At 37.3% G+C, this 22,451-nt stretch overlaps 1 long non-coding RNA gene across 1 annotated transcript in view; it reads left to right on the top strand.

The window, feature by feature from the left end:
• Positions 1 to 2,935: 2,935 nt before the first annotated feature.
• The window catches only part of LOC140138380 (uncharacterized), a 31,398-nt gene continuing 11,882 nt past the window's right edge, over positions 2,936 to 22,451 (top strand). The window contains exons 1-2 of the long non-coding RNA XR_011856986.1: positions 2,936 to 3,085; positions 19,358 to 19,536. This is a non-coding gene — a long non-coding RNA (uncharacterized lncRNA). The remainder of the gene's footprint in view (positions 3,086 to 19,357; positions 19,537 to 22,451) is intronic.

The raw sequence follows: 22,451 nt of genomic DNA, 5'->3' as shown, positions 1-22,451 counted from the left end.
AAATAATTTTGATTTGTTGAAATTCGCAATGTAATACACATTTTATGGCAAATTATTAAACATCGATATTTTTGATATTTAACAGTCCTCGAAGCTGTACGGCCATTCAGAGGCGGATTTAAGCTGTCAGCAAGTTAGCATGTAGCTGGGATGAAAAGCCGACGATCAATTGAAAATTTTGACCTAGTTTCGTATTGAAGATATGGATATTCTCCCACAAAACACCAAAATAAATTATATCTTTTTGGAAAAATTTCATATCTTCAATATGAAAGGTCAAAATTTTCAATTGATCGTCGGCTTTTCCTTCCAGCTACATGCTAACTTGCTGACAGCTTAAATCCGCCTCTGAATGGCCGTTCTTTTTATGCTTTCCAGCAATATATACTTTTACATATCTATAATTGGTACATAACATAACCTCCGTACTTGCCCTAAATAAAATATAGGTCACTCATTATTACACATGTTACATTTACAGTTATTGTATTGTGTAAAATTAATACCCCATGTCGGGGGCGTGTATAACTCTGCTAAAAAACCAGACATCTAAATCATTTTTATTCACTATATGTAAGAAATCGACAATCTTACCGTCAGCACATTGTGTTGCTCCTGTGCTTTTTAACCGCTTATGTAGCGCATGTATTTCCACGAGTACAATGAAGAATAATTTCCGCATCTTTACGACCATACTTTGGTGTTGGACTATAGTTTATGCCCAAGGTGAAGGTGTGTATTACCTGTATAATTGTGGTTGTATTTTAAGCTATTTAAATGGTAAAAATTGTGTTAACATGGCCTTAAAAAGATTGGAATGTCATCTTTCCCTGGGAAAGATCAGACAGCAAGCCAGACCATGGCCAGCCGTACGTAGCATGAGTAGCTAGGTTTATTTTACCTTGAAGGCATGGATAGTCTTGCAAATACGGGCTAACTTCCCCCAGGCCATCCAAGATGCATGAATTAGGGTGTGTGTAATAATTAATCCGCCCTGGGGGAGGGTAAAATGGGGGGGAGGGGGAGACATTTTTCGTGCTCGCAACATATATCTAGGCCATTTAAGGTTTGAAAATTGGATCCCAAAAATTTGGCATGTGCAAAGGGGGGCAACGATTTATTGGCGGGCCAAAGGGTGGGGGCAAACAATTTTTTGCAGGCGGAGGGGTGGGGGGGGGGGGGCGGGCGATTTTTGGCGGGGGGCTCATAATTATTGCACAACCCTTAGTAGGGCTACAACTGGTATCTACTGGTCAGTTTAAACTCTTATTTCCATATCTGTTATTTTTATGTGTGGCTTTAAGCTTGTATTTTGTCAATGTTGAAATCAAAATTTTGCTGGTGATATTTCTTACTATATAATATTTTAGTGTGTTTTAAATCTTAAATGTGTTTATTTAATTCAATTACTAAATGGTGAATTTTCATGTTATATACATTCTATTGTGTCTTTAACTGTTTATTTTTAACGTGCCTTTTATGTTTTATTTTGGCTAGTATCATTTTGAAGAAAAAAAACACCCGAGTTTTGTAGGGTTTTTGCTAGCAAATTTTTGATTTCTTAATTTTATATTTGATAAAAGTACTTTGTATTTTTATTTGTTGTGTTGGTTATTTATTTTATAATTGGGTTAGTTTGCATATTTTAAGTTCATGATTGTGTATGCTTATATATTTATAAATCATATGTATTTAAATATTTTGTTAAATTATTTTGATGTATTTTGATGTATATTTTAATGTGACCCCTGGGCCTCATGGAAGAATGGAGGATACCTTAAAACATCCACTGAATGAGTAACCCAGGCAAACGAAAATTGGCACAAATATTGCCTATCACTCATTAATTTTAGTTAATTAAGTTGAATATCGGTCTTAAATTGATCTTTCAAATGTTGTTGTGCTAAAATGCACGTGAAAATTGTGCCTTCATCGGTTGGAGGGGCGCAGAATCGGCGCTGAATTGACCAATTCAGCGCCACCTCACCCCTTAGGGTGGCGCACAGGGCACGTGCCAACTTTGGCCCAGTCGCTACGCCACTGCCAGACTTCAACGTCTGCAAAACTGGTCTGCTAAATTGATCTTTCGTGCCACTAAATATGAGCATGCATCCCTCCTTTCTTCAACAACTTCATTGGCTGGCAGTGAACGACTGGGTGTGTTCACAGATGTCGTGTGTTCCAATATCTGTGGTGTGTTTAAGACCATCAGCATCAGTCTACTATAATTGTCATCACTTAGTATTTTCTTGGGGTATAATTTCCGAACGGCTCGCCAAAAATCGCTTGCCCCCCGTCTCGGCCCGCCAAAAATCGCTTGCCCCCCCCTTCTCGGCCCGCCAAGAAATCTTTGCCCCCCTCCTTACACATGCCAAATTTTTGGGATCCCAATTTGCAACCTTAAATGGCCTATATATATGTTGCGAGCGCAGCGAGCAGGAAAATTTGCATATTAAAGCGTTTCCGTACTGTTTTCCTAAGCCTTTTCTGAGCGTTTTATTTAAAAGGCGCCCCATGAATGTGTGCCAAAAATCGCTTGCCCCCCTCTCGGATGGCCAAAAATTGCTTGCCCACCCCCCCTTTCGACTCGCCACCGCCCCTAAGATTCACCCACAATGGTGTAGCCAGGGGCAAGTTGTAATTTGATGAAAATCATGGGACGGCAAACATGGCAAAAAGAGATTCCGACTAATCTCCTATGACTCACAAGAAAAGCAAACACATCAAGAGACTCGGCGACATTTGTGTGTCAGCCGGCATTACTGACCAAGTGCTTCTTGGGGCAGACTATTTCTGACTTATATCCATCGAAATGAGCAATTATGCGATTTAAAATTCAGTGTTTCCAAATAAAATTCAGGATTAATTTTAGTATTAATATTTTTGTGTCTCTAAATATGCAGATGGCTGGTTTCTGGTCTTTCGTGCAGTATCTGGCGTGTCGTCTCCAGACCCATATGAATTATGGATATCACATGCAGCCCATAACGAAGACAAACAAGAAGCTAAGGTCCTTACTGATTCTTTTCAAGGCCACTACAAGAGCCCGTTAGTTCGATACTGGAATTATCTGGATATTGACGAGGTAATATTATAATCCCAGTACAACCACCTATTTTCACACCCCTCTTCACACGAGGCACCCCACACACATTAAAAAATTCATTGTAGGTACATGTATCAAGGTAATAGAGACATTGCGATTTTCCAAACGCAGCACGTAGCACGTACGTTTTCGCGTACGTTTTCGCGTACGTTAATACGGTGTTGAATATTGCTAGTCTCGGTTCCAGACTGGATTGTGCTCATTCGTCACGAAGAAGAACAAGAAAGCCAGAATAGAGACTATAATATTTGATCTAATCTAACAGCTTCTAACCGAGGTCGATAGAGGGCATAGTGATGAAAAAATAGCAGTGACCTGAGTCTCTGCATAAATTCAAACAGACCGCTTTTGATTTTGATTAAAATTTTGACCTACATGCTGATTAAACCTAATTGTTTTTTTTGCTCCCCAAATATTATAGTTACCCCAAAACATATATTTTGGTAGATTAAAGATCACTACATACATACATCATGACTTTACTTTCAAAATGAGACTTTTTCGTCCTGAAAATTGGGCTCGTTGCATGGACTTAGACATGAGGTAAAATCAGCATATTTCAACGTAGCATCTGCATTTTTTATTCTACGTTGGATCCAAAATGGGAAATCGCAATGTAATTTTTTAACGCAAAGTATCACACACATTTCAATGGGCAATCTCTGCGTGTGAATATTGCGTTTAAATTTAGTTCATTTTTAACACATAGCTGTACCTTTATTATAATGATTCGTTACAAACAAAAAGGATCATAATAGTAATTAGACTTTCCTTCATATGTCTTCATATTATCTTTGACTGTCTTTAATATATTGTGAAATGGACAAATTTTGTGCATTTTCAATGATGTATCTACGTTGATTTCGCACGTGGAATATCCTCAAAATAGCTAAATACGTGACCTCGCTTCGATACAGGAGAGTGGTTTTGAATAGATCAACGTACGTCCGATGTCTACGTTTGGAAATCGCAATGTCTCTAATACCTACGTGTGTGTATAGCAATGAAGGGTTTTCATGCTTCGAATCGCTTGGCAAAATATCGAAGTACATGAAGTAAGAATATATACATACAATTGAATATATGAATACAAAAGCCACCTAAGTCCATACTTTGGCCAAATTGAGTTAAGCATGGGAAATTGTTGCTATACATAGGCCTGTTATATGCATGAAAGAACAACTCAAATTCATCCTCTGTGTCTATTGGGCATGTGAAAAATAGCATGTATGAAAGAATCACCCAATTCCATGATTTGAGTCTTGTAACACATTGATTGAAATCCAGTATGTATAAAAGTCCACTTGTAACACATTCATTGCTGGAGAATGACTTTTGAACAAAAAGTGGGTTTAATAAAGGAAAGTGTGTGGTTTATATTACATGGCAGAATGCTTATCAACATTATACATACCTGTGTGCTTTATTTTGTATTATCTTACTAGTGGTAATCTCATTCTAACATTGTTGTCTTTGTATATGATTCAAAAACCACCTAAGTCCAAAATTTAAAATGAACCCCACGAAGTCCCTGAAATGCTAATCGTCATACCTAATACAGGTTAATCCACTCATTTGCACGTAAAACTTACCATATTGACCAGGTAAATCTAACTGAAGGAATTAAAATGATACACAGGTTTTTTCTTTCAAAATAACTTCGCACAAATATTCCAATACTCAATCAGCACGAAGTTGATCAAATATGGTTATAAATCATATCAACATGATCAATGTAAATTTATTTAGTACAGGGCGCTATGGGTTTGGGATTTTCTTTTGCTACATTAGTGGAACCAATGTTTTTTTGGCATCCTGAAAGGATAAAAATTTGATTGGTTCCATTTTTTCTATGCCCCCTGTGTTTCCCACGAGGAGTCGAAGGTCACAGTGGGGACAAAACATAAAAATAGTCCCATCATGTTGTAATGTATCTCAAATTGTTCCACCTATCCAGGGGCTATTTTAACGTGCCTCCTGGCACGTGTGTGCAGTGAGATTAAAAATCCGTGCAGTGAGAATTAAAAATCCGTGCTTAAAATATTTTTATGTCATTCGGCAAACTCAATAGGGATGCTTAAGTTAAATATAGCATCTACCGGTCTATCTGGTCATTTTCAAATAAAATTTCAAAGTTTTGCTCTGACCGCGCTTCATTACCCTTTTTCTCTTGTTTCTAGAAAACTCTTAATTTTCACAGAGTCTCATGTATATTATAGACATAGTTTGGCCTCCATAAATTGCTTCCAGAACGGAGAATCTGTAAATAGTGTGATCTCAATGAAATTGAAGACGAATTTCACTTCACTATAAAATGTTCCTTATATAACGATATCCGTAATAGATTTATGACCTTAATAGATGATATTTTTGATACAAACAATTCAAATGAAAACGATAAGTTTCTTCTTATCATGGGTGCCAATGATTTTGACACCACCAATGCAGTTGCCAATTTCATTTATACTGCGTTTGAAACACGGGATTTAAATAATAGGCCTATGTCTAGTTAATTTATATTATATTCTTTATAGTTGTAAATTTTATTGTTCTTGTACTTTATTTGTATACTTATTTGTATCCGTTGTTTGATCATATCTTGTTGTAAGATGAATGTCAATAAAATCTGATTCTGACTACAATGGCTGAAATTGAGAAAATGGTAATTGGTCTCTATTTTTGGAGTTTGTGGAGTACCACATCTACTCCAAATAGGTATCATACATCAAATAGCATTAAAATGCTTAGGAAACTCATTTTAGAGCTAAAATTTGGTCAAAAGTACCCAAAATGTGTACTGATGTTTTCTTACTAGTTTAGTAGCAATTTGGTATTGTTCCTGATTCACTAGCGTAGCCTGATGAAGTTTTGAGCTTTGGCTACGTTGTCATCATTGAGAAATATCACCTATTACCAAAAACTGCTCAAATTGACCTAAAATTGAGAAACTGGTAATACAATCATATTGCCTTCAATGTGTTTCTCGTTTTGGTGTCATAAATTTACTCTTTGTAGATATCAGTCGATAAATGACATTAACATGTTTACAAAATTCTTTTTTAGGCCCCAATGACCAAAAAATAACCCAAAAAGACATGTTAAAATTTATTTAAAACATGTAAGATGGTTGTATTTGTTGATTTTTTCGACCTATACTACTTCAAATAATATATATTCCCAGTAGCTATCAGTCATCAACATTAAAAGGCCTTTAAAGGATTTAAAAAAAGGTTATAATCACTATAGTATCGTTGCAATTCCTTTGTTGGTCCCGATTCTCTGACACTGTCGAATTAAATTCTGGACCTTAACTCGCTTGTTATTATTGAGTAATGTCAAAGCCTATGCCATACCAATACACTGTGAAATGGAATTTTTAAAATGGAAAAGACTGTGTATTTGTTACATAGTTCTTTACGGTTGAAATGTAGTCACCGAGTCGAAATTTCTCTAAAATAAACAAATTTAACACATACCTCGGCAAATAAATTATATAGGCATTATAATGTCGGGTTATGGTTATGAAAACGATTTTTAAGATGTTTGATGTAAACATAATCAAGAAAAGCAAAAACTATATGGTTTGACATGGTTTAACAATACATTTTAAAAGAAAATAGTGTGTGTGAGAAAAAGAAAAACAGCCTAACGCCTTGAACCTAAGCTAAAAGTAGGTTACCTGTCGTTTCTTTTCAGGATCTAGATCTTCTGTGCACAAATCCATGTATTCTTCCGCGATGTGACTATGCGTGGTTTGGAAACAAAAATGTGGGGATTATGTTGTCAGTAACAAACACCTCAACAGAAGAAAGGGATTTCTTTTGGAATACCCTACTACTGTAGATTTTCAATGGCATCTTTTATGAAAGATCCATACACATACACTGTGAATGTAGAAAGTTCTTACTGTTTGAGTGGTCATAAAATAAAATAATTTTTAACACAATGAATTAAACCATAGATAGTGATCTCCTTCACTATCTATGATTAAACCACATGATCAAATGCAATTGGCTACATACATCCGCCAAAAAAGAAGTAAATATGGTTTAATATGATCAACTTGGAAATCTCGAAGGCGTTATTAAACGACTTCAAGAAAAAGAAAACTCTTCCCAAGTTTATCATAAAAACTCAATATGGATGCTTTGAAAAGGCCTTTAAAAAACTCGTGAGCTTGAGACTCTACCCCCTTCCCCAGCAAGGGGCTTTGACCCTGCACAGCGTCATCATCCCTATATCTTCGTGTCAAAATTGCCATGATAGTACGGCGAATCCACTCGTTTTTCAACAGCTACGCATGGCGATTTTGTTCGAGATAGGCCAAGCGAGTCAGGCTAAGCATATCATTTACACGATATGAGATAACACAGAGTTTCTATTCTACACGTTTTTACGATTTGCGCATGCTCAGTACCCCATATGATGTTGCAATTACAAGAAAATTCGATTTGTTGTCAGGTAAAACCCAGGTTTTGTTTTCAATACACTAACTGGAAGTTCAATACACTCAGCGGCGATTGCTGTTTTCTTTAAACGGATATATTTTACTGCATTTTCACCGTAACGATTTTTAAATCGTACATTAAAAATATGATATATTCAACTGTTTGAGAATTATAATCATATAAAAGGAACAAGCATATCCCATTCAGCTCAGATCCACGTGCTGTATGGAATATTAAATCACAAGTCTATAATACAATGCACCATATCGAGAATTGAATACATCTCTACATTTTGAGTTTGTACTCCATCACTGAGCGAGCTAGCGATCGATTTCTAGCCAATCAAATAGGACTCCTTTTCGTGCGTTCGGTGAAATACCAATCGCCCGTCGCTCACCAGTATGAGTATGAAGAAGTGATTCATTGCAGGGAAAAAACATTTATAATACAGGGTGTCGACACTGTGCCCTGGACTCCACCAGGGCATCTAAGGCGGACCCTGGACCCAACCCGTTTGAGCTCACAACATTGATAACTTGCCAGTAAAGATAGTCCCAATCCCCACAAGTGAGAAATGCATTTGACTGCAGTAATTTCCCCTCTAAAATCAATATGTCAGACCTTCGACCAAGTTGCTTGTTTATTCAAATTTTATTTAGACCTATTCTGCACGTTTGTTTGCAGATTAAGTACTGCTATATAATTCAAGAGTGTCCAATCATGTAACTTAGGTAAAAAATGAGTTACTAAAATGCACGATTTTTAAAACATCTCCAAAACTGGAGGGGAAACCTCCCTTCACCCCTCCCGCAAGCTCGTCACAGTTGGTGGATCATCGAGATTTTACATTTGCCAACGTCGTGCAGTGACTTTTTTTTCCTAAAATAGCCCCTGCACTTATCACAGTGAATAAAATAGTCAATTGAACTAGGCACCCTAGTGCAATATGACAATTGACTTTATAATACTAGCAATGAAAGGAACAATTTGAGGTATATAACAACATGATAGAACAAATTTACCCCCCCGCCTTGTGACCTTCGAACACTCGTGGAAAGCATTGGGGAATAGACAAAATGGAACCAATTCTTTTTTCTCAGATACTTCACAAACACTTGTGTATCTTGCATTCTTCAGATAGATGTAAGAAGGCTATTCCTAACCTACCCATGGTAGCTTATCGGAGAAGTGCTAACATCAAGGACATGATTGTACGTTCATCCCTACCTCCAGCCCAACCTCCTCCTAGAGGCTCGATTGCATGTGGCTCATGTACTTTATGTAATCATGAGATCCACTCTAGACCTAAATGGGGTGGTGGCTCACCAGTCGCACACACCAAGAAAGGGTCGCCTTTCACTAGTTCTTCCAGAGGTGAAAGTCATGTCATCCACAAACACCTCAGTTGTCAGAGTGAGAATGCGATCTACCTTATCACATGTGCTAATTGTCAAGTGCAGTATGTGGGAGAGACTGGTCGTAGCCTGGAAACCAGGCTGACTGAGCATTGTGCCGATGCTCGTCTTAACAGAAATACACCAGTAGCTAAACATTTCAACCTCCCAGGACATTCTGCAAATCACATTACTGTCATGTGTATTGACAAACCCCCAAAGACTGACACTTTCATGCGAAAGAAACTTGAGAAAGACTGGATCTCTAAACTTCAGACAACCCAACCACTTGGCTTAAATGTTAAAGATTAACATGCCAGTGTATCTTTAAGCCTATCATGGATCTTGTTATCATTTATTACTGGACCTACATGTAGGCCTATATGTTTGATCAGAGAAGAATTTTTTAGAGAGGTGATGATTGTTGATCATTTCTATTTTATTATTTTATGTATTTTCCTGTCATTTCCTGCCAACCTAATAAAGATATTCTGATAATTGATAACATTCTTTATCATAAATAATAGAGTCTGAAAGTGGCAACAAGTAGCAAAAATTATAATTTGCCACGGAACTTCAGTCATATTTTATCTGAAATCTGAAATCTGACAGGGTCTGCATGCATGGTGCACAGTGTCGACTTCCTATTCGATAAATATAAATTTAATACTCCGTTGGTGAGCGACGGGCGACTGGTATTTCACCGAACGCAAGAAAAGGAGTTCTATCTGATTGGCTAGCAATCGATCGCTTAGGTCGCTTAGTAGTCAACTACAAACTCAAAACTGAGCATCGTATTCAATTCGATTGAAATCGATATTCTATTATTGCCGTAGATAAAGAGAGTGATAGTGTGTCAATAATGTACATTGTATTGCAGCTGAATTTTACATGCATTCTTTTATATAAATTTTTTCTCAAAGAGTTGAATATGATCAAAATTTTTACTCAGGATTTCAAATTTTTACCCGCAAATTGCAGTTAAACATATCCACAGCAAAATACCGGTCCTCACTAATTAGTGTATTTAATTTCCAGTTAGTGTATTTAAGATAAAACCTGACAACAAATAAAATTTTCTTGCAATAGAAATATCATATGGGATACTGATATGGTAGGCCGCAACCGCCACAACGTGGAGCTGCTACGCGTAGCTGACTTTTTGCTCCGTGGAGCCAAATTCATGTTAGAGTTTTTCATTACTCGGAGGTAAAACTGACTAATTAAGTACGACTTACTCATTACGTGAAGCGAATTTATTCATTAAGAATTTGCCAGACGAGCGTCACGTAGTTGCAAGATATCCTCGGTCACGAAAGTTATGAATCAAAAAGTAGTTTATGAAAAGTACGAACTGACTTATTATTAAGATGGACATGCACTCATAAGAAACTCATACAGTATTGTACATAACTATATAGCTAGGCAGAGTGGTGGTAAACTATGTACACAGTTCTGCGATCTGCAGTGTATCGCCGGGAGCTAATTTGTATAACTTGCGCGGTGTCCCTGCGGAATTCGACCTTCAGCAAACTGCAAACCAGTTCGGATTTACTTTATATACTAGTACTAGGCCATACATACTGTAGTTACTGTCCGTTTTCCTATACACAATACTCAGTGCGCTCACCATTGACGCGTGACCTCTACAAATAGTGTATGTTAGAAGTATAGGCCATTGCCTAGTTGACGTCACTACTGTGTAAAAAATAACCGGCCAATATTTAAAGTATTCTCTGAAATTCTAGAAAATATAGTTTTGTAACATGTCCTAAATTTTTAGCTAATTTAGGTGTTTGGAAATATTGGTACTTTTGTACCAAAAAATATGAAGAAATTATTTCTAAACCGTGTTAAGTCATTAAGCTTCTCATTTTCAAGAACGCTGGTTAACAATAAGCAGACTATTGTCTCATTTCGTAAACAAAAGCCCACAGTATTGTTACCTTGCGTTCGCTTTATAATCGTTCACCCAACTGAAACTATAATACCAGCTCATTGCTCATTGCACAGGTAAAACAGACACAAGTGCAGTGTGTATTTAACCAGAGAAGATCTGATGTAACATAGTTGAGCCGTTTTCATTGAGTGTTATCTTGGTTTAATAGCTTTTAATAGGGTTTAAGTCCTTCAAAGGTCGTGGTGAGTTCTACTGTAGACATGACTGCATCATGATTATTTTTAAGTCAACAACATTCAACAGTATGATCACCGTGATAGTATGAGAGTATCAGTACCGTGGGTGTCAGTGATCCTGGCCTGACACAGTAGACAAACAAACAAACAAACACGCCACACACATGACACATGCATGCAAGGTAACATTGACTATACACTAATCAAACAATGGTATTGATCCTGTACAACTGGTCGTGGTTTATTTACAATCGATTCATTTAAAATCCCCATAGTAAACATTAATTTTGGCAAGAGTTTTCTCTCTGGAACGAGGATGCATCCACTGGCTCCGCGTAATGAAAAGATCTAACATGATTGGTCAATTTAGCTCCGCGAAGCGAAAAGTAAGCTACGCGTAGCAGCTCCACGTTGTGGCGGTTACGGCCAGCCATATATTGATCATGCGAAAATCGTAAAACATAGAATAGAAACAGTGTGGCAGGCGCTCAAAATCTCAAATTGTATGCTTAGCCTGAGTTGCACGACCTATCTCGAATAAAATCACCATACGTAGTTGTTGAAAAACGTGAGGATTCATCGTACTATCACGGCAATTTTTAACACGAAGATATAGGGATGATGACGGTGTGTGGTGTGTATGGCATGATGACATGCACACACTGACCTATCCCTAAAAGTAGTTAGCTGCAACTTGTGTATCACACCATGGAACAATATCCTGGAAACGGCAATAGCTCATTTGCATGAGCCGCACTGTTATGTAAATAACGTATTGTTATTCAAATTTGCTCCCTGGTCTTATAGTCGGCGCTATTCATAGCATGCAGGTGGAGCCTGTCCGAACTAAACATCATGTTAAATTGATGCGTAATATCACCTTTCTGTGTTATGTATAAGCTAGTCCTATATATTTCGTGCACCTTGGTTATATAAAACAGAATGTAATATTCAATGTATTGAAGTGTATGACATTTGACATTATAGTAGCCTTGTTATTGTCTGAAATGCAGAGCTCTGGCGACTTAAGCTAGGCGATGTATGCAACGTGCCCGTCCCTGGCTGCATGTAGAATTCAATTCCAATAATATTGAATTATATCCGATAAATTTGAAGCAATCACAATTGGCCTGCATTTAAAAGAAATGTTAATTCCTAAAGATATATAATCGAGCATCACGATGTCATTCAATCATGTTAAAGCAGCTATAGATCTTCAAAAGTTCAAAGACATGGGTTACGTAATTTCCACAGCACGCGTTTGATGATAGACCTATGAATAAGGGATAAAGTACTCTTCATTTATGATCCGCTACTGAACAACGCCGCGCCATCACTGGCACAATAATTAAGGATTAAACCTACAAACTTACATCCCTGTTAGTGTTAGCTCATGTTCATGAGAATGAGCCTTGGGTAGGCATATGCTTTATATTACACAATGAATCGGTGATTCTGACATTTAGACTCGGGTATTTAGGCCGAGATTTGTTTGTGGGTAGGCCCCTAGCCTATACTTGCTTCCTTTTAAAATTTTGTTTTTATTTCCCATGATCATGATCACACGCGTTTCTCCCGATCGGAATAGAATCAATCACAGATAGATTTGTCAACAGTCTGAACTGACCAGTAGATAGTTGGCGTACATCAAGGTGTGCAATGACACAGTTAGTAGATCCTCTTTTTCTCTGGGGTCTGTACAAATGTAGCTGAAGGCGATACGACCTATCTGCTCACCTATGCCCTAAAGCAGACTGTGACCAATCAGATTTTTGGTCCATTGGTGCTGATATACATAACTAAAATGGCAATATGATGTAAATTTCTTTACATACTTGTAAAACATTACTTCACGCACATAGCCGCAAGCACCAATATGTCTGATTATTGCAGATTGATAATTTTTTTAATGAGAATAGGAAAGGAATACAAACACACATACAATACCCCCGTACAAGCTAATATATCGCCATGTTGAAAGGTCAGATGTCATGTCAAAGGTTTTATTGACTTGAAATACTACTTGTATTTCATACCTTGCATCTGACACGCGTTTTCATCGCATTATTGACAGCAAGTCCTTATTTCAACATTACTTTTGTAAAAAGTCATTCCCGACTCAAACTAGTAGACTTTCTGGAAAAAACAAATCACTGGTGCCTGATGGGAAATACTAGTGCGCCATCACCGGATTGCTCCCTGCTCTGCTAGCTGGCGCTCTTTCAAGCTTGCTACTCGCATTGAACAGGCAGAGTTCGCAAAACTAACGGCGTCGTTGTTTGCCAACCCTAATTAAACATGATCAAGGGATCGAAATTAATTATTCATAACCGATCGATAACTGGCCTCATTTTCTAACGAGCAAACCAGCGGGGTTTGTCATAGGTTTGCGTTGGGAATAGAACAACCGTGAATTTAGTGTCACCCCCTTGATCACACCCATCCCGGGTTCAAACGCTATTGTGGTATTCTATTGTAAAGCAGCTAAATAGGGTGATTCATCATTTACTTTGAGTGAGCGGTCTCACACATATTTTGTTTGAGGATATATAGCTTGATCAACCTCCTCTTTATTACATCTTCTCTGGTTTGATGTGTCAATTCACATTTGTAGGCCTCCTTGCTTGCTAATATTTTTCCAGCTTTTAGCAGTCCCTGTATCACTACCTATTTTGGCATATTTCATGTCAATTTGCAACGGTATTTCACTGTGCTTTGGTTTCAGTGATTTTTGGCTTTATCACTTTCATCCGCAGGCCTATATCTGTACATGCACTGAAATTAAATTTTATCATGCATGGACCACCTAGCACCTGCTCCCTTACTTTCTGTTTTTCTACATCCCCGTCTTTTCAGTATGCATATTACACTTTAATATTTGAGACCTTCATTGACTTGTGTTTTATCCAGCAATTTTTGGCTTATTTTTCACTTTTCTTGATACATGTATTGTGTAGGTCTACATTATTTGTTCTTTATTTAATATGCATTACTTTTCTCATAATATTGTAGTTTGAGTGACATTAGTCCACTTACCCTATCTATTCATTCTCTAACACCTCTATTGATTACGACCCCACTTGACATTTACTTCCTGTCAATTAGGACAATACCCTATTGTCCTGTGGTGGTGCTTATTTACATATTGTTTCCCAGGCTAACTTTGTAGTGAATTTGCTCTCAATGAGAGAAGACTTATTTTGCTCTGAGTTTGCTGTCTTTGTTTGCTACTTATTTCAATTTGAACTTGCCTTCAATTTTTGACTTGAATTTGTTTTTAAACTACAGCATGTAGTTCTTGTTGTTTGCTTTATGTTTTGTTGTCTGTCCCTGAAGAAGAGCAGTTTATCTGCTCGAAAGGACGGTTGTTTTCTGACTGTTTAGTGTTTGACTGCTATGAACACAGTGATTTTCATCACTTCCAGTACTGTACTGTTTTCCTGACACTTATGTGGCGGCTCTGGAACCCGGGGGGGGGCACTTCAATATGAAATGGATATAGGTGTAGGGCTGGCACTTTCGCACCAAGGGGCATTCGGTGAGAGCAAAATGTAAAAAATATAGGGTCATTTGGTGAGAGCATGATTTTTGGCATTCGGTGAGAGCAAAATGTACAAAATATGGGGTCATTGGGTGAGAACATGACCTTTTTTAAATGGAATCTTTGATGAGAGCCGAAACAGCGCCAAAAACCTCGAAAATCGAATTTCTAGTTCTAAATGGCTTCAAATTTCATTGTTTTTTCAAAATAAGTTGCTGTTTAAATTGAACTTGTAAGGGTCTTTGGGTGACAGATCAAATAGAAACATAGGGGGTCTTCGGGTGACAGAGCATGTGTTCGTAAAAAAAAATATGGGGTCTTTGGGTGACAGCGATGCTGAAAAAGGGGGTCTTAACAGCCCTACATACGCGTCACCTCCAAAGTTGAAGTGCCCCCCCCGGCTCTGGAATTGGCAATTTTTGGCCATCGAACTTTGCCTGTTTTGTGCCTACTCTGGATGTTTGGTTTAGCGTGTCTGTCTATATGCACAGTGATTTTCATCACTTGTTCTAGTGCATTTGTGTATTACCATTCTTGTTGTTTTTGCAGGTTCAGCACTTACTTCTGTGGGCCTTGAACTGGTAATTTTGGCTATCGAACTGTGCCTACTTCTTCTGCCTACATTTGCTGTTTTTGTCCCCCTGCATACTGTCTAGTCTGCATTTTACTTGTTTCCCCACATCAAGTTGGTGTACGGTACCTTGCTTTTTTTCTTTCCTGTTGTTCTTATTCAAGGTATTCTCTTGTATCATTTATTGATCCTTGATTTTTTGAACCAATTCTAGTTTTATCATTTGAGATGTAAGGATTCCAAAAATCACTGGTTCCACTATGTAGTAAGACAAATGCTAACTCAAATATCAACATATAGCGCCCTATACAATATTATTACCATCATAGGATTCAGAAAAGGAATAGTTTGACCTATTTTGGATGTACAGTTCTCAAGCTAAAAGCAAAAAGGTCAAATACTAAATTTTGGGCTCCAAATTGTTAAAAAGTTCAGTGAAAATGCGTTAATTTTGACCAAAATAGTCTCAAATTGTTCCTTTGCAATCTTATTGTAAACAAAGATTATTTTGCCATTATCTCATCTGTTTTGTTACTTAGTAACAGGCCAATAAATTAACAAAAAGTGTCAAAGCCCATTGACCGTGTATTGTTTCCTATGTAACAAAGTATCTAAAATAATGCAAACTGTTCAGATCCACTCTCCTGTGGCGTAGCTAAGTGGCGCCCACGGCTAAGGATACATAATGGCGCCCCATTATGGAAACAATTAGGCACAGAGTGCGCGAAAATTTGCATAAATAGGGCCTATCCATAATTTTTTTGGGTTATAATGAAGTTGAATATCGGTCTTAAATTGATCTTTTAAATGATTTTGTGCTGAATTTGACTTTCATCGTTTGGAGGGGCGCATAATCGATGCTAAATTGGTCATTTCGGCGCCCCTAATGGTGGCGCCCAGGGCATAATTGTGCCCACTGCCCCGTCGCTACGCCACTGCCTGTGATGGAGCGAGGTCGCTTATTTTGCCAGCATTTAATATTTTGCATGTACGAAATGACTACTATCCATTCCATTATCTTACATTCGTTTTTTAATGTATTTTGAAAAAATTAAAAAATTGGGGACAAAGTCATCAAAGAAAAGTGTTAGCACCTAACATTAGACCCAACATGATTTCTACTTTTCAAATTCCAAAGTTCAATTTGAAACCATATTTCTTTTCAAATTTGCCTCATTTTAGGCAGTTACTTGCATGGTTCCACCAAAAGGTTCGCGACCGTTTCACAATTCGAGTGAGACAGTCCATTATCATCGTAACTAAATTTAATAGTCCTAAGTCTACCTGTAATGAACTTAATTCTTAGCTATTCACGGGTCATTGGATCAAAAATAATAATAATAATAATAATAATAATAATAATAATAATAATAAATACAAAGTCAGTTATTCAAGTTTCGTCTCCTGAATCAAGTACCCATGAAAATGATAATACATAAATCCTGGGGATAATAATCATTCTCTGTCAATAGCCGACATATAATTTGTCAATGGGTTGCAGTGAGATTCAGATGTTCGTTTAATTTTCTATAGAAAAAATTGACATTGAAATTGTAACGTAGTTTCTTATGAAAACCTTAAAGCCATCTTATAACATTTGCTGAGGAAGACGCCCTCACTGAATTCCTTTTTTACACGATTAAATTGTACTCTATTAAACCAATATACCCTGCAAAAATCAAGACTCTAGGTGCTGTAGTTTTGTCAAAATCCAAGATTTTGAATAAAACGCCGGATTCGGCGCTTTATTATTACGATGGAATTATTAGTCGAACGTATACACGATGTTCATAACCCACAGTACGTACACAGCGTGCGGACGGTGATATACACAACAACGGGTCGTACCACAACATGGCCGAAGGAGTGGTACGTATTGGCGACATGTGCGCTGGTAGTAAATTGCAATTTTCTTTGCTTTGCCGTAGTTGTTCGGCTCAAAAATAAAAGGGGATATATCGGACAGTAAAAGCTAATATTTTATGGCAAAAAAATGCAATCTATTTTGTTTGAAAATGTTATAATATGGCTTTAATATATGATTTCGGTCAACTTTTACAGTTTTAGTTTGATCATTCTTTGCCAAATACAATATTAATAATAACATTATTCTGGTTTTTCTGGTTATTCAATGAGGTAAAATGAAAGGAAACATACGTACTATCTCAGCCACTTAACTGGGGTGGGTGTGTGTGTGTGGGGGGGTGAAGTCATAATATCAGATATGACTTTTATTCAAACTTGCTCTGTTGTCCTAAAACACAATGAATTTGGTTGAATCCAATTAGGTGTAAGTTGGGACAATTGCTAATGCTTTTCGTGCTGTCAATACATAGGCTTCAACATGAAAAATTAAAAAAAAAATAAAGAGATTTTCTCAAACTATCAAGAGCTATCTTAAGAACCACTGAACCAATGCAAGGCTTGTTTGTATTAATTTTAATGCATTTTTAATGCTGATTCTAAATATGGTCATGACAATGTACAATTGTAAAATGATTGAACTTTTAAAGAAAATTTAGGCACGATACCCACATGCAGAGGGTTAACATTACAAATATTCCAAAAACTCAGGTGATTTTAAAAGACCGTACGTACATTATGGCTTTAAATATCTCCGAGAGTCTCGCGGGCAGCACAAAATTTGCCGACGGCATATCAATTTGTAAGCGCTTTTTAGTAAAGTCATAATTCATTGAATTTACAACCATATAATGCGGAAATGGTAACTTTTGCACAAGATTTACAATTTAAAGAGAATTGGCCACTGTTCATAAAATCTGAAAAATATTGTAAGGAACACTTAAATTTTGAATTTTAAAACCCACTTTCCCCCCTTACTTTATTTTCGCTTTTGCTCGGGGCCCCTGAACCAAAGAGCTTTTAAATAGAAATAGAGTCGCAATAGATTACATAATCTTTTGTTCGTTTGATGCCGATTAGAAGTTGCGACAGGCTATTCATAAAAGTGGTACCATTGTTTCGAATAAAGGGATTCCGCCATTAAATTGGTCACTGATCCGGCATCATATTAACGCTCTACACAACAGGCGAGTATCAATAAGTGACCACACTACAGTCATGTGTAAGGGCAGTCATGTGTAAAGTGGTACCATTGTACTCACGTATCCCAAATGTGTGCTTGTGTGGGTCCAAAGTCTATAAGGAGGCTTTAGCTGTCGATGCAATCATCTTTACCACCCACCTGACGTTAGGCGTTTCATTTAAATAAATCGAATGCTCTTGCTGATCGATTACACATTAGAATGTATGAAGGCTGCCATGTCCAGTCCATATATCTCTATTACACTATAATGGTAATCGCTATACGTATACATGTAAGTATAAGTATAGGCCTATAAAGGTTGTTTTAAGATATTTCCATTTAATTTTATTTTAAGAAGGAGATTGGTATAGAAATAGTGGCGTACTCAAAGAGGGGAGGGGGTTAGGGAGGGGCAGATTCACCTCTGTGAGAAGTCTTAGGAGGGAGGAGGGAGGAAGAGGGAGGAGGGATATGGAGAATGAGAGAGGGCTGGAGGAAGGGAGAAATAAAAAGATATAATAAAGACAAGTATAAAGAGAAATATAAGGAAAATGATGGGAATGAGAGAGGGAGGGTGAGAGGGACAATGAGAGCGAGGGAGTGATAAAGTGTAGGCCTAGGAAAGAATAAGTACAGAGAAGGGAAAAGAAAGGATTGATGAATACATTTAATAATAATTATTAGGCCTATATAATAACTAAACACATAACAGCACTAAGCAGCCATTCGATGATGTCAATGCCTTTATTCGTTACGTAATTAAAACGCCCAGTCAGATGTATTTCACACCTACCAAACACAACTCACCCAATTTCGCAAATTGGATGTTGAATGTACACTCTCATGAATATTGATTGGCAGCATTTTCCAATATGTCAGCGCTCTAATCGGAAACAATAGAACAATAGACCCTGCAGAGCGTTGCCCTGAACCCTCCAGGCCCATGGACTTCGTTCACATTGTCCATCCACTTGCTATGCTCCTGTACACAAGCACCGAAAATGCAGTTTTAAACTTATTTCAAACATGACAAAATGGTGGGGTTTTTTTCTCGATGATTCACCATTATTATCTAAGTGAAAAAAATGTTACTGGTGCTATTTTCTTCCACCCAGGTTAAAGTATCACTCTACAAAGATGGCGTAGCTGCTAAAGAAATCATATTTGACGCCGGAGATACTGATGACCGTAGTCCAGACTTGCTTAGTTGGTTTGATGTTTCTAGAATTCAGTCATCACCGTGGACAGATCTTACCTCATCTAGTTCTAATCTTGCATTCTTCAGTGCTCAAGGGTAAGTTATCATAAACAAGCACAAATAAAACAGTTGTTGCACTTTACTTAAGGGTGGTCTTAACCCTGGAATTATGGAAATTTTCTGTCTTCATAACTGCTAAATTGTTGGTCTAAAGAATATAAAAGTATACATTTTTAGAATAGCAATGACTTGATGAATTCATCTGTGAGGTCAAATTTGGGCAAAAATGCTCATTTATGGAGAAAATCCCACAAAACGTAACAAAAAAATTTGTTGGGCCAAAACATTTTAGTTATTAATTTTCAAAAACTAGATAAAATATCTAGAACCCGTTTTTTTATTTTTTTCGAATTTTGACCAGCTTTGAGAAATTTGCACCAAAAATGGTAAAAAAATGCTAATTTTTCAAACAAAATCATAAAAAGCCTGATTTTCGCCCAAATTTCAAATATATTTGGTGAAGTTGGTCAAAATAAAAAAACCAAATAAATAAAAATAAAAATAAAACGGTTCCTAGATATTTTTATCTAGTTTTTAAAAATTAGTAAAAAAAAGTTTTTGCTCACTCAACAGCTGCGCCCCATTTTGACGGCTTTCCCAGCCACACAAATCATTTCCTCATATGCGCCTACGCTATGGAACTGCCTTCCTGATAATATTGTCAAATGTCCATCCCTGGCCGCCTTCAAAGCTGCTATTAGTGACCATGTGTTATAGCCATCTCCTTCTCCATTCATTTGTTTTGTCTGCATTGAATTTTTTTCCATCCAATTGATTTCTCCATTTCCTTTCTGTACATTTTATTTTTTGTTTGGTGTATATATTTAGTCCAGTAAGGCCACCCTTTCACTATTGAGTTTTCGCCTGGTCTCTGACTGAATTATTGTAAATAAATAAATGATAATATTGATAATGAAAAATAGAAGTATTTCACCATACAGTAGCCAAACTGTACAAAAATATTAACCCTACAAAAACCGGGGTTTCATTCATCCATGTTTAAATAACTGAAAATTCCGAGACAGAAATATTAGTTTCAAAAGTTTAAATTTCTATTATTTTGCATTTTCTATACTATTATTTATGTATATTATGCGTGTAGTGCAGTGTGTTCTGCCATAGACAGTTTATAACAGGCTACATGGTTCAAAATGTATAGAGAAGAACTGGTGGGTGTGCGGGTAGGTGTGTAGTTGTTGTTATTTCGTTATTTTATTCTGACATTTGTTATGCCTCCACCGGAGCTATTATTTTTCCTGGTTGTTCGTCCGTCTGTCGGTGTGTGTGTGTCTGTCCGTCTGTGTGTCGGGGTATCCGTCTGTTCCAGCTTGCAAGTACATTTTCTCGGAACTGGTAAGGCGTATAGTGATGCAATTAGGTGGAGGGGTGGCAATTGGTGGACTCCAAATTTTAGGTCTTCGTCGCAAAATATGGTAAATAAGTACCTAATTTGCATAATTGATGCATATCAAACAAAATAACCTTGTGCACAGATTATCTGGAGATCTGTATGAGTTACAGTGATGAAACTTGGCAGAGAGTAGCACAGCCAGAGGTTCTTGACCTGAATGTCAAGGTCATTTTGGGGTCGTTCAAGGTCATCCAAGGTCAAATCGCCATAGATTGTCGCAGATTCATGAAATTTTGTGGGGACGACCACTGAAACAAGGCAAAAATGTCAAGGTCATTTTGGTGTCATTCGGGGTCATCTGGGGGGTCAAATCGCCATAGACTTCTGCAGGTGCATTAGATTTGGTGGGAATGACCACCTTAGTGAGGCAAATAATGTGACTGGTTAAAATGATGGGTGTCAAGGTGGAGGCATTGCGACCGACGCTTTGCGTCGAGAACCGTGCAGGTCGAGAACCGCGAAATTACAGTTTTTTCTTCTTTAGCGGGGATCCTGGGACGGGAAATGGCACACGCACACCGCTATCGAACTTTTACTACTTAGATATTATGATATTCAAAACAAATGACACAATTGAGGAACGATTACGCTGCAAAAATATACTTGTATTAAATATGACAAAGAAATGAATATAGCCTATGTGTTGCGATCAAGCAAAATCAGTTGGAACTCGGAACTATTAAATTTTCAGTTTCTTTAATATAGGATAGTAAAAAGCATTTACAAAGCTGCATTTGAAGCAAGCCCTAATGAAATTTAACAACCAAAGATATGAGTAATTAATGAGTTTCTTATAAAAAAGAAACAAAAGGAAATATTTCCTTTGTTTGGCTAGATCTCAAAATCAATATTTCCGAGTTCCGACTGATTTTGCTTGATCGCATCACATATACTTATATATTTATTTATTTGTTTATTTATTTATTTATGTCGGGCATACTAAGCAGTAACCGCTGAACTCTAGGAGATAACGCTGACGAAACTTCGGCCAGGCACAAGTGACCTGGTGCACAGTGTCATCGCCCCGTAGAAATCGCCATGGTAGGTTGAATCCACAGCCACGCATGGCCATTTTGTTCCGACCTGTTTAATAGTTTTGAGACGCATAATGGGCCGAGGGACATCCGACTAAGGCTATTGACAATAGCCTGGTGACTGACCTTTGTACGGTCAGTGAGCATGGTATACGCCATGAGGTTATCTGCATTTAGATTGCCTCCACGAGTAGCCTACGCTGTGCTATACTTTGGGACATATAAAATCTGATTTTTTTTCAGTTTTTGAGCTCAATACGCAAGCTAACGACTATCATATCCTTTCAACATATTATATTCAAGCGCAAGCATAAAAATGTGGCTTCTTTAGAATAAAAAAAATACGGGAGATATTCCTAATTTTCTACCCCGGTATCCAAAGATTTATCGTCTAAATATCAAATCGTGCACAGCACATTCACGTGTATCGATCCCGGGTGTTCATTTTAGTGTCTCTGCTGTACAATGTAATTATCAACCAGGCGATGTCGGTGTGTGGCAGGCGC

The sequence above is a fragment of the Amphiura filiformis genome, chromosome 17, assembly GCF_039555335.1.
Source record: "Amphiura filiformis chromosome 17, Afil_fr2py, whole genome shotgun sequence".
In the NCBI taxonomy this organism is placed as follows: domain Eukaryota; kingdom Metazoa; phylum Echinodermata; class Ophiuroidea; order Amphilepidida; family Amphiuridae; genus Amphiura; species Amphiura filiformis.
The sequence above is the reverse complement of the archived record's forward strand: the minus strand, read 5'-3'. Positions and strand labels throughout refer to the sequence as shown.